Source organism: Anabrus simplex, chromosome 2, assembly GCF_040414725.1.
Source record: "Anabrus simplex isolate iqAnaSimp1 chromosome 2, ASM4041472v1, whole genome shotgun sequence".
Lineage (NCBI taxonomy): Eukaryota > Metazoa > Arthropoda > Insecta > Orthoptera > Tettigoniidae > Anabrus > Anabrus simplex.
The window spans coordinates 872,569,204-872,586,184 of NC_090266.1; the positions used below are offsets into that span (position 1 = coordinate 872,569,204).

At 41.2% G+C, this 16,981-nt stretch overlaps 1 protein-coding gene across 8 annotated transcripts in view; it reads right to left on the reverse strand.

The window, feature by feature from the left end:
* LOC136863154 (uncharacterized) overlaps positions 1-16,981 on the reverse strand; it is a 989,332-nt gene that overhangs the window by 398,676 nt on the left and 573,675 nt on the right. For 2 of the 8 annotated variants that reach the window (XM_068225872.1, XM_068225871.1), the window contains exon 1: positions 6,945-7,117. The exons of the other annotated variants lie outside the window; for them this stretch is intronic. The gene's annotated coding sequence lies outside the window, so the exon portion shown is untranslated. Of the gene's footprint in view, positions 1-6,944; positions 7,118-16,981 lie in introns of those variants that run through there. 8 annotated transcript variants of the gene reach the window in all.

The window sequence follows — 16,981 nt, forward strand, 5'->3', positions numbered from 1 at the left end:
GCTTGGTAACAACTGGTGTGAAGGTCGCGCGTCCCTCTTTTCATCCCTCACCATAATAGGGGTGTCCAGCCAACCTTTTTTGCGTATTGCAAAACTTTCCTAGTGCCCTTTGTATATTTACGGGGTATGGTTTTACACGCATGCACAGAAATGCTGGCCTGATATAAACAAAAGCATGGCGTCCCTCCACCTCCTCGCTTAACGCATTGCTGCGCGTAGACAGCCCTCTACAAGACTGTTGTGATTGAAATGGGCACAGTGGTGGGTGTATAGCAATATACACACACTGTACCTTCAACACTACCCATTCACTCCCTTACCTCCTTTTCGGTACTGGAGTGGCATTCAACACTACCCGTCCACTCCCTCCCCTCCTTTTCGGAACTGGACTGACCTTGAACACTACCTCTTCACTCCCTCCCATTCTTTTCACTACTGGAGTGGGGCAGTGTTGATTGTTAATGTCGGGACACCATTTCTGTGCATTCGCGTACGTACTGTACAGTACCAGTCGTGTGGCTGGAGTCACACCAAGGAAACAACTTGAGCCAGCGAAAGCCGTGTAATACGTTAAGATGAACTCCCGCTCTGTGTCACTAGAACCGCAAGCTGAACTATTACTGATATTTCAAAATGTAATTGTCCTATGTATCAATTATTAACATGACTGAAGTCGTAATAGCACGAACTTTTCTGTTAGTGTCATAAATTACTATAGTTTCATTAAAAATACCAATTTGGTGTCTGTATCTCCCTTATTAATAATTGTTTCATCCCCTTCCCCAAAAAATACATGGCGCAACTGTCCCGGAGGGCCACGGCCTACCAAGTGACGGCTGCTCAGCCCGAAGGTCTGCAAAATTACGAGGTGTCGTGTGGTCAGCCCGACGAATACTCTTGGCCGTTATTCTTGGTCGGGGTCGCCATCCCACTGTCAGCTAACTCCTCAACTGTAATCACGTAGGCTGAGTGGACCTCTAACCAGCCCTCAGATCCAGGTAAAAATCCCTGACCTGGCCAGGAATTGAACCCGGGGCCTCCGGGTAAGAGGCAGGCACACTACCCCTACACCGCGTGGGCCGGCAATTCTTTCAGCAAACTGCAGCATGAAGTTCCACTAGCTTTTAGCACTATTTAAGAATATGAAAACAGAATACCGATATCTTCAATGGATTATAAGTTATTTCGCTGTAACATCTTATTAACGTTATTGGCTTTACGTCCCACTAACTACTTTTACGGTTTTCGGAGACGGCAATATGCCGGAATTTAGTCCCGCAGGAGTTCTTTTACGTGCCATTAAATCTACCGACACGGGGCTGACGTATTTGAGCACCTTCAAGTACCACCGTACTGAGCCGGTAATGAACGTGCCAAGTTGGAGTCAGAAAGCCTGCGTCTCATCCGTTTGAGCCACTCAGCCTGGCGCAGTAACATCTACGGTGAATAGCATTTTTTAAATGGCGTTCGTAAATGGTGACCATGAGGTATTGCGCATATCAATGCCAAACATTCTTTTAAAGACGATGCTTGAATCAAACCTTCATTCTTTTAAACGCCAATGTTCCCTTATTTTTGAGTTTAGGGCTATGAAAGGAAAATAAAATACTTCACGATGACAAATGATATTTACTTACAGTGATTCAGTTACTGAGAATGCTTGGCTGATAATGCGGGCACTTGTTACTCATCGGGAAGACGATAGGAAACATTTCTGAAGATAGGAAGCATGCCATCTGAGATATACGGTAGGTTGCTGTTACATGCCATACAAGTGGGAGTGGAAAACTACGAGGAGAACAACACCTAGCAGAAGGTCACAAATATATGCTTTATACATGATAACTACGAATCTTGAGATGTGAAGAGAGACTAAATAATAGCCCCAACGCTGCAGTGCGCTGTATGTTTACATGAGCCATTGTCCACCAAGGTTTCCGGTGACGCGAGGAGGGGGAACAGCTAGTGCTGGGAAGAGTGGAACCGTGGCCTTAATCAAGGACCATACCCAGCATTCGTCTGGTGTGAGAATGGGGAACCACGGGAATCCGAAAACCATCTTCAAAGCTGCCGAGAGAGGGATTCGAATCTACCATCTCCCGAATGCAAGTTCACAGCTACGTGAACCAAACCGCGTAACCAACTCGCTCGTTAATAATAATAATAATAATAATAATAATAATAATAATAATAATAATAATAATAATAATAATGAAATGAAATGTCGTATGGCTTTTAGTGCCGGGAGTGTTCGAGGACAAGTTCGGGTCGCCAGATGCAGGTCTTTCGATTTGACTCCCGTAGATGACCTGCTCGTCGTGATGAGGATGAAATGATGTTGAAGACTACACATACACCCAGCCCCCGTGCCAGCGAAATTAACCAATTAAGGTTAAAATTCCTGAACCTACCGGGAATCGAACCCGGGTCCCCTGTGACCAAAGGCCAGCACGCTAACCATTTAGCCCTGGAGCCGGAAATAATAATAATAATAATAATAATAATAATAATAATAATAATAATAATAATAATAATAATAATAATAATAATAATAATAATAATAATAATAATAATAATAATAATGTTTTTACGACCAATTAACTACTTTTAGGTTAATATTAATCATGTTTGTTTCTTTGTTGAATCCACAGCCGAAGACTGGTTGAGACCACCATCACCTGTCATAGATAGCCTAGGGAAATAACGAGTGAGGTAATGCTTCGTTGTCTTCCTCTCCAAGACACATACGAAGTCTTCGTAATTGCATACGCCAACCGACTTCAGGAGTGACAACCTGACAACATTTGTTTTGCTTGTGGAGCAGGACATTTTTATTAAAATATTATGTACTCACAAAGTCAGCAAAAAGGCCAATTGTATTGAACTATTTTCACTTTTAATACATGCAATCTACTTTTCTGCTTAACTCTGACAGTAACACCGTACGTTTTTCTGACGTGTTGTGCGAATAAATGGCATCTATTCCTCTTAAGGACGGGAGAGTTATCCCCTCCACCACCTCTATCCCTTGTTCATTCCACCTGGTAACTTTAATGTAACTTTAAATAATAGGCTTTGAGTGACACGTCTTCGAAACGTGTGGTGTAATTAAAGCGATATTTATAGACGTGTTACTGTCAGGGTTAAAAATATTATCAATATGTTACTCCGTCAAGGGCATGAAAATGTATGTAGATAAGAGGTACAGTTTGTTCCATTTATATAATCGAAAATTATTACATCTAATCTGTATCAACTTCGTCAACGTATGCGATACGACGTTAACTAAAATTAGATTAATTTCACTGTCCCAAAATACAGAAAATATTCTTGTTTTGTTTGATAGCGATATATTATTCTTTAAATTCTCAAAATCACATGCGCCTAGATATAAAGAGTACTGTAGCAATAATATGTTCAAGCCCCTTTTACTGCCTAAGATTCCATTCTTGTGACAGTCCATATGCTCAAAGCAGGGCATTTTTCAAACAAATTTCAATTTATTCTATTGACTTGACTGGTTAACATTTTATGACTTAAGATTTAATGGAAATCCAAAATAAGGGGTATCCTGGGCACATACAGATTAATAAGAAGACTGATACAGTATAGGTAAATTTGACGTAAATCTACACATTAATAAGTGATTCCTTTCTCGTTGGGGGAGGATGAAATGGAAGTATTTCTGTCCGCAGCCCTTGGGATAATAACTACAGTACTGTATATACTGTACAAGTTGTCATATGCAAGAAGGTCCAATTCTGTCGCTAGTAGAGAAAGAGTACTATCTGTCTACGTCCGATTAAAAATAGGTGGAAAGACAAGGATTTACTAGTAGGTGATTCGCGATAAATCAAGGAGGGCTGTGCTTTGGAGAGATTAGCTATAGCGAACACATCCTGTTCGTTACTACAAGGACCCAGGAATTCTTATAATATTATTTATACAGTAATATAACTTAATAGATAAAATATTTCAATTATGTAATGAATTATAGTGATGAATGGAATTTCTAAAGATACGTACTGACAAGAAATGTGAATTCTACACCGAAAACTGCGTCATAAAATATTACTCTAACAATGCTCGTTCCTCTGATTTAATACGTAAGAAACGATGTCCACTTTAATGTGTCTCAAAGGGATTAGGAGTTTCAAGATTCTGTATTATGTATGTTTTCCACTTACAACTCAGTACTAACAGCATTTTGTCTAGTTAATGTATTTTAGTTACATAATTGTATTTACATGTCTAAAGCGCTCAGATTTAAGTCATAAAATGATAAAAACCAACTTTAAACAAATTGTGGTTTACTCTAGGAAATAAGAGAAAAAGAAGATAAACTTCCTTATGTTTCTGATTCTCTTAAACAATTAAATACAACGTCTCTATATTACCTCTAATATAAACAACAGTTAAAAACCTCAACCTTTATCTTATCTAAATTTTAAAAGAGCTATTGGCTCGCTGTGGTTCTCGGTCCTTCAATGAAGATGAGGTTAGACGAACAGCCACCTGTACTTCTTAACTAGGGAGCAACACAATACAGCTACTCTTCCAAAGGATCTCAGTTCACAACTCTGCCTGAGCAGCACGAAATATTATGCACAGTGATGCATACACACCAGAAACGTGAAATTTTGCTGCAAGAAACGACGTCATAAAATATAGCATCATGTTCAAAGCACTTCAAAATTTAGTATATATAATATCTTATTCACAATTATAGAGTGAAGGAACATACAGGACACATGTAAGGATCACGATTACACTCATCGTACGCTAACTCCACCTTCGTCCCTTTCATTTCTTGGGTTAATTTCTATTAATTCTACAATCAGCGACAACTACAGATCTGGAATAATCAATATCGGGTTTTAATCAGGTAAGTATACTGAAACGTAGATAAACCCTTCTAGGAATTGTTGGAAGGAGAATTATCTTAGATATATCTGTCATGTTCCTCAGGGTGCAATGTTTTGCCTTCAATGATTTCCTAATGTTATTGTTTACAAGGATATGAAATGAATATGGATGGTCATTGTATCAAGCCTGTTCAGTTCTTAATGAATCTAACTATTTTTGACTGCATGATGAAGTTAGTAATTAAACCTACCTGGAGGGTTACGCAGCTGTGAGCTTGTATTCTGGAGATAGTGTGTTCGAGTCCCACAGTCGGAGCCGTGAAGATGGTTTTTCATGGTTTCCGCAGTTTCACACCAGGCCAATGATGGGACTGTACCTTAATTAAGGCTAGGACCACTACCTTCCCAATCCTCCCATACCTCCGTCACCGAAAATCTTCGATGTGTTAGTGCGACGTTATACAAGTAGGAAAAGATATCCTGCTGGATCTGTAATATCTCCGGCTGATAGCTGTGCCAGAGAATTAGATCTACCTCTAATTGCTGCAAGTTATGATTGTGACATTTCCTTTATCCACTTGTGTCTGATTTTTCCAGATTATATATACAGTCATTTCTACAGTAAGCCATAACTAATGACAACGGTTCTCTCTGTCTGTTTTAAACTGTAAACTATAACCGCTCTTGCATCTGCAGTACATGCTTCTATCTTCCGTAATAATCTAAAACAAGTAATGACTTATCCCTTTCTACATTTCAGGCCGTAAGCTAGAGTTAGCGGTTCCAATTACGTGTATCAACCTTCGGAAGTAAACTACAACTGGTAATTACACTTTCCTGTGAATATTTCAGAGAGTAATCTATAACTGGGAGTAACTCTTGCCTGTAAATATTTCAGAGAGCAAGTTATAACTGACTGTTATATTTCCCTCCAAATATTTCAGCCTGCAATATATAACTGACAGTTACAACTCCCCGCGAACATTTCATACTGTAAGCTATAACTAACAACTACACATCCCTATAAACACTTCGGACTGTAAGCTATAAATGACAGTTACACTTCCCTGTAAACACTTCGTTAGCTACAACTGTCAACATTTTCTTTTTCAGGCTGTACTCTATAACTGACAGTTACACCTCCCCGTGAACATTTCAAACTGTAAACTGTAACTAACACTTACACATTCCTGTATAAACACTTCAGACTGTTAACTATTAGTGACAGTTACACATTCCTGTAAACACTTCAGACCGTAAGCTAGAACGTCAGTTATATTTTTCTGTTCAGGCTGTAAAGCTATAATTGACAGTTACATTTCCCTGTAATTATTTTACACCGTAAACTATCAGTCACAGTTACACCTCCTTGCAAACATCTCAGATTGTAAGCTGTAATTGACAGTTACATTTCCCTGTAATTATTTTACACCGTAAACTATCAGTGACAGGTACACCTCCCTGTAAACATCTCAGATTGTAAGCTGTAATTGACAGTTACATTTCCCTGTAATTATTTTACACCGTAAACTATCAGTGACTGTTACACCTCCCTGTAAACATCTCAGATTGTAAGCTGTAATTGACAGTTACACTTCCCTGTAAACATTTCAGGCTGTTCTGACAACTACACTTCCCTGTAAATATTTCAGGCTGTAATTTATAACTGACAGCTGTAAGCTGTAACTGACAAACTTCCCTGTAAATATTTCAGGCTGTAAGCTCTGACAATTACATTTCCCTGTAAACATTTCAGGCTTTCAGCTAAAACTGACAGTCATAACTCCCTATAATCATTTCAGACTGTAGGCTATAACTGACAATTACACTTCCCCGTAAACAGAGGATGATGTTTGTTGTTTAAAGGGGCCTAACAGCTAGGTCATCGGCCCCTAAAACATTTCAGGCTCCAGCTATAACTGACAGTTGTATGCTTCACTAACTAGGTCTGGTGGGAAACAATAGCTGGTAGTTAGATCAATCTCCGCATACTCCAGGCTTTGCTGAGTCTCATTCTGGCTGTTGCGTCAACGTGCACACTATCTTTGGCGGTAAGCAATAACTGATGGTTACACCTACCTGTACCTCGTTCTGGCTGTAAGCTATGACTGGTGATCATGCCTGCCTTTCTGTCTTCACCCTTCTAGACATCACTACTTCACCTCACCCCACTTCACTTCACTTCACTGAAGCAGCTGACGTACCGGCGCCTCGTAACCCACGTACGTCGTCTATTGGCCTCTGGCTGTTGTCAGTCGGGCGCCTGTGCTGCTCGTAGCCCGGCCGGTCGGGTATTGATGTGCAAACGCTCTCCACCCTTATGTCGCAATCCGTTCCGGAGACTGCGCGTAGGCCGGGCCGCCACTCTAATTACCTTGAGAGCCATCCCCCCAACGCCAGGGTACAGAGGGTAGTTTACCACAATGACTTCAACATAACAGAGAGTTTTAATCAGCGATGCTAAAATGGGCATCATTCATGTGCTTTACGAACTGAATTTTCCACATTCAGGGAAAAGAACCCTTTGGCATCCACATTCCCAAAGGCTTCAAAATGGACTGGTGCACCCCCGCAAATGTGCAGAATTAACTGAAGTTTGTATGTACTGAAACTGCAGATACGAATGAATTCTTCTTCTTCTTCTTCTTCTTCTTCCTCTTATAATAATAATAATAATAATAATAATAATAATATACCGCGCGAGTTGGCCATGCGGTTAGGGGCGCGCAGCTGTGAGCTCGCATCCGAGAGATAGTAGGTTCGAATCCCACTGTCGGCAGCCCTGAAGTTCGTTTTCCGTGGTTTCCCATTTTTACACCAGGCAAATGTTGGGGTTGTACCTTAATTAAGGCCACGGCCGCCTCCTTCTCATTCCTAGGCTTTCCTGTCCCATCGTCGCCGTAAGACCTATCTGTCTCGGTGCGACGTAAAGCAAATAGCAAAATAAATAAATAAATAATAATAAGTGAGCTGGCTTGATGATTTTCCGTAGTTTCCCATTTTCACTTTAATTTGTATTTATCCGTTTACCGTACAGGGTTGGTTTTCCCTCGGACTCAGCGAGGGAGAATACAACTGGGGAGGAGGATCAATACCTCGCCCAGGCGGCCTCATCTGCTATGCTGAACAGGGGCCTTGTGGGGGATGGGACTATTGGAAGGGATAGGGAAAGAAGAGGGAAGGAAGCGGCCGTGGCATTAAGTTAGGTACCATCCCGGCATTTGCCTGGAGGAGAAACCACGGAAAAACCACTTCGAGGATGGCTGACGTGAGAATCGAACCCTCTGCACTCAGTTGACCTCTCGAGGCTGAGTGGATTCCGTTCCATTCGTCGTACCACTTTTCAAATTTGTGGCGGAACCGAGAATCTAATCCGGGCCTCCGGGGGGTAGCAGCTAATCACACTGACCACTACACCACAGAGGTGGACTCCCATTTTCACACCAGACAAATATTGGGGCTGTACATTAATTCAAGTCACGGTCACTTCCTTTCCATTCCCAGCCCTTTCTTGTCCTTGTGTCAGCAGAACATGCCATGTGTTTGTGCGACGTTATAAACGACATAATAATAATAATAATAATAATAATAATAATAATAATAATAATAATAATAATAATAATAATAATAATAATAATAATAATTGCGTATGGCTTTTAGTGCCGGGAGTGCCCGAGGACATGTTCGGCTCGCCAGGTGCAGGTCTTTCGATTTGACACCCGTAGGCGACCTGCGCGTCGTGATGAAGATGAAATGATGATGAAGACGACACATACACCCAGCCCTCGTGCCAGCGAAATTAACCAATGATGGTTAAAATTCCCGACCCTACCGGGAATCGAACCCGGGACCCCTGTGGCCAAAGGCCAGCACGCTAACCATTTAGCCATGGAGCCGGACAATAATAATTATAATAATAATAATAATAATAATAATAATAATAATAATAATAATAATAATAATCAATCAATCAATCAATCAATTTATACTGATCTGCATTTAGGGCAGTCACCCAGGTGGCAGATTCCCTATCTGTTGTTTTCTTAGCCTTTTCTTAAATGATTTCAACGGCATTGGAAATTTATTGAACATCTCCCTTGGTAAGTTATTGCAATCCCTAACTCCCCTTCCTATAAATGGATTTTTGTCCTCTTGTATTACAACTTTATCTTCATATTGTGATCTTTTCTACTCTTAAAGACGCCACTCAAACTTATTCGTCTACTAATGTCATTCCACGCCATTTCTCCGCTGACAGCTCGGAACATACCATTCAGTCGAGCAGCTCGTCTCCTTTCTCCCAGTTCTTCCCAGCCCAAACTTTGCAACATTTTTGTAACGCTACTCTTTTGTCGGAAATCACCCAGAACAAATCGAGCTGCTTTTCTTTGGATTTTTTCCAGTTATTGAATCAAGTAATCCTGGTGAGGGTCCCATACACTGGAACCATACTCTAGTTGGGGTCTCACCAGAGACTTATAAGCTCTCTCCTTTACATCCTTACTACAACCCCTAAACACCCTCATCATCATCATCATCATTTCTACTGTCCGTTGGACGAAGTTGGCAATTCATGACCCAATACTTACCGTATTTACGTGACTTTCATTAACATTTTCAATCACCACACGTAGATTTATATTCTGCAGAAAAATTTATTCCTTCCTGGCCCCGTGAACTAAGACACATTCTACTATAGGACAAAGGAGAGAAAAGTGAGTGGTTCGATCCAATGACATTAATTTCCCAGTTGCCTTACTGAATACGATTTCCTCCACTTTTCAAATGTGTTGTAGAGCCGGGAATCGAACCGGGGCCTCCGGGGGTAGAAGCTAATCATACTAACCACTACACAACAGAAGCGGGCTCCCATTTTCACACAGACAAATATTGGGGCTGTAGATTAATTCAGTAATAATAATAATAATAATAATAATAATAATAATAATAATAATAATAATAATAATAATAATAACCCGTGTGGGGATTTACCGGTTACCTCCATCGGGCGCGTCCCATTGGAATTGGGGAAGCTCGCTGGCTCTGCCGCCAGCAGAGTCAGGGGGTAGTAGGGAAATAAAATACCACCGTGAAAAAAAACTGGTTCCTTGCCAGGGTTACGGCGAAGACTGGTAAATGACCAGAAGCCAGAAAACATCTTGAGGCAACCTCTAGGGCTAACAACCCTAGTTGTAAAAGGATGGGTACCCGTCCAAAGCAAAGTCAAGTCAAAAAGCATGATGGCACAACATTTCAAGAAACATACCCCAGGGGTAAATCTTCGGATAAATCCCTCGTCGTGAACGCCACGGCGCACGAGTCTCGTTCGGATTCTGGAAGAGACTCGACATCATGCAAGAGACGAGTCGGAGCGTCTCAGTGTACCCCGAAGAGTCAAAAACTCAGGCCAAAATCTAAAACCTTTCTAGCAACTTTCAACATAAATTCACTTACACAAACTGGCAAGCTGAAAACCCTCACCAAAGCAATTCACGAAAATCAGATATCCATAATGGCCCTACAGGAAACAAGGTACCCAGATGAAGAGATTTTTGAATCCGAAGGCTACCGATTTTTCAAGAGCAAAGCGCAAAGAGGAATCCTCAATGGAGCTGTGATGCTTGGAACCGCGTTTACTGTTAGAACCAAGATCCTTAAATCGGTTGCAAATTTCGAACCTGTGAATGACAGATTGTCTATAATCACAATTAAATGCGCGAACAAACCTACGCCCTACTTAACGCACATGCTCCTACAAACGATAAGAACAAGTCTGATCCAGACGAAGTTGATAATTTCTGGGACCTACTGGATGAAAAATTAAACAAAATCCCCAAACACCATGTCAAGCTTCTTTTGGGTGACTTCAATGCCCAACTAGGTCGTGAACAGAAGTACAAGAAAGTTATAGGAAATTACCCTGCTCACAAAATAACCAATCTCAACGGCAAAAGACTGGTGTCCATTTGCGAAAATCACAACCTGCAGGTCATGTCGACACACTTTCGCCATCTACCCAGAAAGCAAATGACTTGGCGTTCTCCCGTCCAAGCTTTCGGAGAGTTCCAAATTGATCATGTTGCAATCTCCAGGAGAAACAGCCCTGAGATTATGAATGTTTTTGTAAAGAAAGGCATCAATGTGGCCTCAGATCATTATATGTCTCTTATCAAATTCAAACCAATTCCCGCAAACACAAGGAAGACAACCATACAGATCATACGTTTCGACAATGATAAACTTCAGCAAAGGGTCGAGGAGTTCCAGGAGAAGGCTAGACCAAATGACTGTGACTTTAACAACGCCAAAAGTCTCCTTGTTGAGGCCGCCAAAGACGTTGTAGAAATCAAGAGAAGCAAAAAGCATGCCTGGTGGAACGGTACCTGCGAATCAGTCCTCCAAGAAAGACTCAATGAGTGGAAACAGTACTACTCTACGAAATCAGAAAATGATTGGGAAACCTACAAAACCCAACGTGCCCAAGCAGCTAGGGTGTTCAGAACTGAGAAACGTAAATACGAAAAATCTCTCATTGAAAAGATAGAACAAAACTTTAGGAAGAATGAAAGCAGAGAGTACTACAGAGCCTTCAAACGCAAACTCACTGGCTATAAACCACCATCTCTATGCTTTGAGCGAGAGGACGGCACACTGGCGACGTCAAATGAAGAAAATTGCAGCATTCTGGCAGATTACTTCAAGAATGTACTTAATTGCTCTAAACCGCAAAGCGCCATTGAGACCAAGGAACCCTTACTCAGGTACCCAGATTCCAGACCACCCGACAGAGATGAAATCAAGCGCCACACTGCCCGTCTCAAAAATAACAAACGCAGGGGGAAGACTCAGTAGTAGCAGAACTATGGAAATATGCCCCAGAGGAATCACTTGATATCTTGCAAAAGCAAATAGAAGAAATTTGGAACAAGGAGACCCTACCCGAAGATTGGAAAATAGCTTTGATCCATCCATTACACAAAAAAGGCAGCATGAAGAACATCAACAACTACCCGTGACTTACAAAATTCTATCACTTGCCATCCTGGAGCATTTGGAAGCACAAGTCGAACATCAAATAGGTGAATACCAAGGAGGGTTCAGAAAGGTCGCTCAACAGCTGAACAGATCCAAAATCTCAAAACGATCATCAAATAGTGTACACTAAGGTCCAAGCAGTATGTGTCTGTCTTTGTGGACTTTAAGAAAGCGTACGACTCCATTGACCGGGAAGTCCTGCTAAACATCTTAAATGAATTTGGAGTTGATTTGAAACTGCTGGCATTAATTAGAGCCACCCTGACCGATACAAAATCCAAGGTGAAGTTCCACGGATGTCTCTCGCATTCCTTTGACTTCAAAACAGGAGTCCGACAAGGTGATGGGCTATCCTCGATACTCTTCAACTGTGTTCTTGAAAAGATCATCAGAACCTGGCGGGTGAGATTACAGGAAACCAACTACAGTCCATTGAGAATAGGAACGAAATCCAAGGGGATCGCAACAGACTGCTTAGCATTTGCCGATGATATTGCTGTTCTCTCAAACGACATAGAAACCGCTAGAGCTCAAGTTGAAATTTTAAAGGAAATTGCCGAATAAACTGGTTTGCAGATATCGTTTGAGAAAACAGAATTAATGACTAACATCAAAGAGGCTCCACCAAAACTCCATACAAAATACGGGGACATCACCCGAGTAGACAAATTCAAATACCTGCGTGAGATCATCATGAAAAATGGACTGGACAAAGAAGCACTTCAGGAGCGAGTACGCCAACTGGAAATAGTCTACCAAACATCCCGCGCAATCTACAACAAAAAATGCCTTTCCCAAAACAACAAGATACGTCACTATGAAACAGTTCTGAAGCCAGTAGTTCTATATGCAGCCGAAACCCTGTCTCTAAATGCCAACAAAGGACTCCTTGAAGAACTGGAGAAAAGAGAACGCAAAATTGTGAGAGGAATCTTGGGATCAATGTATAGAAATGGAATCCATCAAAAGAGATCCAACAAGGAAGTCTACAGCAAAATAGAGAAAATTACCGGCACAATCAGAAAGAGACGGGCACGATTTTACGGTCATCTGAAAAGAATGGACGGAAGAAAGTTAACTAAAGAAATCTTTCACTTTTTTGATTCAAACCCCAAAACCACAATTCCCAATACCAAAGAAGACCTGCAAATGCTACATATCTCAGCTGAAGACGCCCTTAACAGAGATCTCTGCCGCAAGAAAATATTGACGAACGGGCTAAACCGAGACGAGCAACCGAAGAGAAGACACGGTGCCCCTTGGACAGAGGAGCGTAAGCAGGCCCACTCATAAATAATGAGGGAAATTTGGGCTCTAAAGAAGGCCAAGTTCAGTGTCAAATGCAACAAGACTTAACGTGGTCCTTGATGGCCCCAGCGAATGATATATATATGTATATAATTTTTTTTTCTAGCTGCTTTACGTCGCACCGACACAGATAGGTCTTATGGCGACGATGGGACAAGGAAGGGCTAGGAGTGGGAAGGAAGCGGCCGTGGCCTTAATTAAGGTACAGCCCCAGCATTTGCCTGGTGTGAAAATGGGAAACCACGGAAAACCATCTTCAGGGCTGCCGACAGTGGGGCTCGAACCCACGGTCTCCCGGATGCAAGCTCACAGCCGCGCACCTCTACGCGCACGGCCAACTCGCCCGGTATATGTATATAATAATAGTGTTTATAACCTTATTTCAAGGTTTGGGGGACCTCTCATATTTCTTGATGCAGATAATTATACTATAAAAGAGTCATTAACAAATCAGGTTAACTTTCCGATAATATCATCATGTCCGGCTACATGGTTAAATGTTTATAGTGTTGGCGTTTGGTCCAACAGGTCCCTGGTTCGATTCCCGGCTTGTTCGTGGATTTTAACCTTCATTGAATAATTCTAATGGTTCGGATGCCGGGTGTGTGTGCAGTCTTCAGCTTCAGAATTTTAATTACAGGTTGGACCCTATTCTTACAGGTGCACAGGTTCCCTATCAGGCGTCAGCTCGAAACACCTGCACCAGCCCTCTCCGGATGCCAGACGCCATTATTATTATAATTATTATTATTATTATTATTATTATTATTATTATTATTATTATTATTATCATCATTATGACCATACGACCTCGGTTGTCTGCCTTTTCTTAAATGGTTTCAAGCTCGCCCAAGGCCGTCACGTAAGCTTACAGTGAAATAATGATCCAAACCCGAATGGTGCAATAGCCCCGAAGGGCCAGGACCCGCCAAGCGACGCTGCTCAGCCCGAAGGCCTGTAGATTACGAGGTGTCGTGTGGTCGGTACGACGAATCCCCTCAGCCGTTTCTTCTTGGCTTTCAAGATAGGGCCGCTGTCTCAGATAGCTCCTCAATTATAATCACGTAGGAAGAGTGGACCGCGAGCCAGCCCTCAGATCAAGGTAAAACTGCATGACCTGGCCGGAAATTGAACCCGGGAACTCCGGGTAAGAGACAGGCACTCTGCCCATACACCACAATGAAATAATGCAAAATGATATTAGGTCTACTGCTTGATTCATTTTGAAAGGATACTCTAATTTAGGAGGGCAATTCTATGTATTACATAAATTTCCCACGAGGATACAGAAAATGCATGGTAAAGTAGGTAGATTTAATATTGTGTGAATATTAGTTGTGATATTACACTCTCATTTGCCTAAGTAGATCGCAATATGACTCGGTAGTCAGTGAAAAATTGTACGTAACTTCTTTGTCTTTCCGGCAGGCTAAGCACCAGATCAAGAATATTTGGGGAGTAACTTTCTTGTGGAACACAGAGTATGGCGAATAATGTGTTCATAGTTTCTTTGGCAGTTAAAATATTTACCGTATTCATAGCACTGACACTTGCTTTTCTTCCATTCCTTGTACAGGTATTATTATTATTATTATTATTATTATTATTATTATTATTATTATTATTATTATTATTATTATTATTATTAGGGCTGTTTGGGCGAGGTGGTAAAGGAGGGATCGGTTCTCCCGAAGGACGCGGTCCGAGCCCCGTCAGAAAGTGGAAACGTTCAAGAACGAGATTTCCACTTTTGGACAGGCACGTGACCCGAAAGTTAACTTAGCCTGCATCAAAATTGAGTTCCATAATCAGGTTAATGTCTGAATGTCTGGGGAGAAAGGTGGCGCTTCAAAAGCTTAACCACTCTGTCCTATCTAGTGCCAAGTTTGAGGATAGTGAAAGCCTTTACCATCCACTTCTCCAAGGATTTCTATGGCCTATATTGAAATTCCTATTTTATTTTTACACTTCGCTTTACGTGACACCAACATAGACAGTCTCATGGAGACGATGGGATAGGAAAGAGTTAGGAGTGGGAAGGAATTGGCCGTGGCCTAGGCCTAGCATTTGCCTGGTGTGAGAATGGGGAACCATGGAAAACCATTTTCTGGGCTGCCGACAGTGGGGTTCGAACCAACTATCTCCGGAATGCACGCTCACAGCTGAGCAAACCTAAGCACATGGCCAATTCACTCGGTTTTTCTACTTCCTGTAAAAACAAAAGACTTGCCTCATTACATTGTACTTAATGTCTCTTCAGTTTTATGTGGAGATGATACTGCATTTTTTAGTGAGGCCAATACCATTGAAGAGACTATATACTAAGTAGGGGAAACAATGAATCTGCTAGTTGATGATTCCCTGTAAATAATTTCATATTAAATGACAAAAGTCTTCGGACAATAGTATTTAATTTAAATAAGAGATAATTAAATTATGATAGCCTCTGTCGCTCAGGCGGCAGCGCGTCGGTCTCTCACCGCTGGGTTCCGTGGTTCAAATCCCGGTCACTCCATGTGAAATTTGTGCTGGACAAAGCGGAGCCGGGGCAGGTTTTTCTGCGGGTACTCCGGTTTTCCCTGACATCTTTCATTCCAGCAACACTCTCCACTATCATTTCAGCTGTCAGTCATTAATCATTGCCCCAGGGGAGTGCGACAGGCTTCGGCAACCGGCACACATCCTATCCTCGCCGCAAGATGGGGCTTCATTCATTCCATCCCTGATCCGGTCACTGACTGGAAAACAGGTTGTAGGTTTTCATAATTAAATTATGACAGTACACCGATTAAAGTATTAGCAACACACCTAGATCCAAAACTGAACTGGAATGGTCACATGTAATTTATTTCAAATATGCTTTGGAGAATAGTGTATCTCCTAAGAGCTATCAGAGATCAAGTTCCAAGTAATATATTTTAAAATGCCTACTTTACATTATTTCACAGTATTCTTCTTATATGGAATTCTCCTTTCGTGAAACTAGGTGGACTTCTGAAGTTTTCTTCCTTAGAAAAGAGTATTACGCTTATAACTAAATTCCCTAAAGCTGCCTACTTCAGGCGTTATTTTGTTAAACTCTCTGTCATGACTTTCATTAACAGATGTATTTATAATGGATGTGTTAAGGTATTTGGAGAAAGTGATAAAATCAACTTAGAAGAGATGTTTACAAATAAAATACCAAGTCATTTAATCAAGTCGATGAACCACGTCACGGGTCACAAAAGACAGATGCAAGCCTCTTCATAGTACAATAGTACAATTAAAATATTTCATATATTGCTATCAGATTTAAATGAACTACCATTAAATACATTCATAAATAATCTAAAAAGTGGTTAATCAGGAATTATTTTCGCCCAGTGCACGAATATCTGAAATTAGAGTGCTGTTATACATTGAAACTAGCAATTACCCGCGGCTACGCTCACATGGATTTCGTAATTTTATCAAAGTAAACGTTCCTCGGCATTCTACTAAGACATCATCTGAAAATTCCTAAAGTATAAAACTCACCCAAAAATTGAGTTCCATTTACCCCAGAAATTCTTTGTAAACCACGTTTGTGGTATTACCTTTTGGGGCTAAGACGTCCATGCGACATAGATCTGTACATGTGAAAAACAGTCATCTCTCAAGTCGAAAAAATAAATACATGCTTCTTAATTTTTAAAGGAGATTCCAAATACATATTCCCACATCTGTAATATTTCAGTTTTTGAGATATACACAAGTATCCCCATAAAAAGTGTTCAACCCCTTGATCAGTC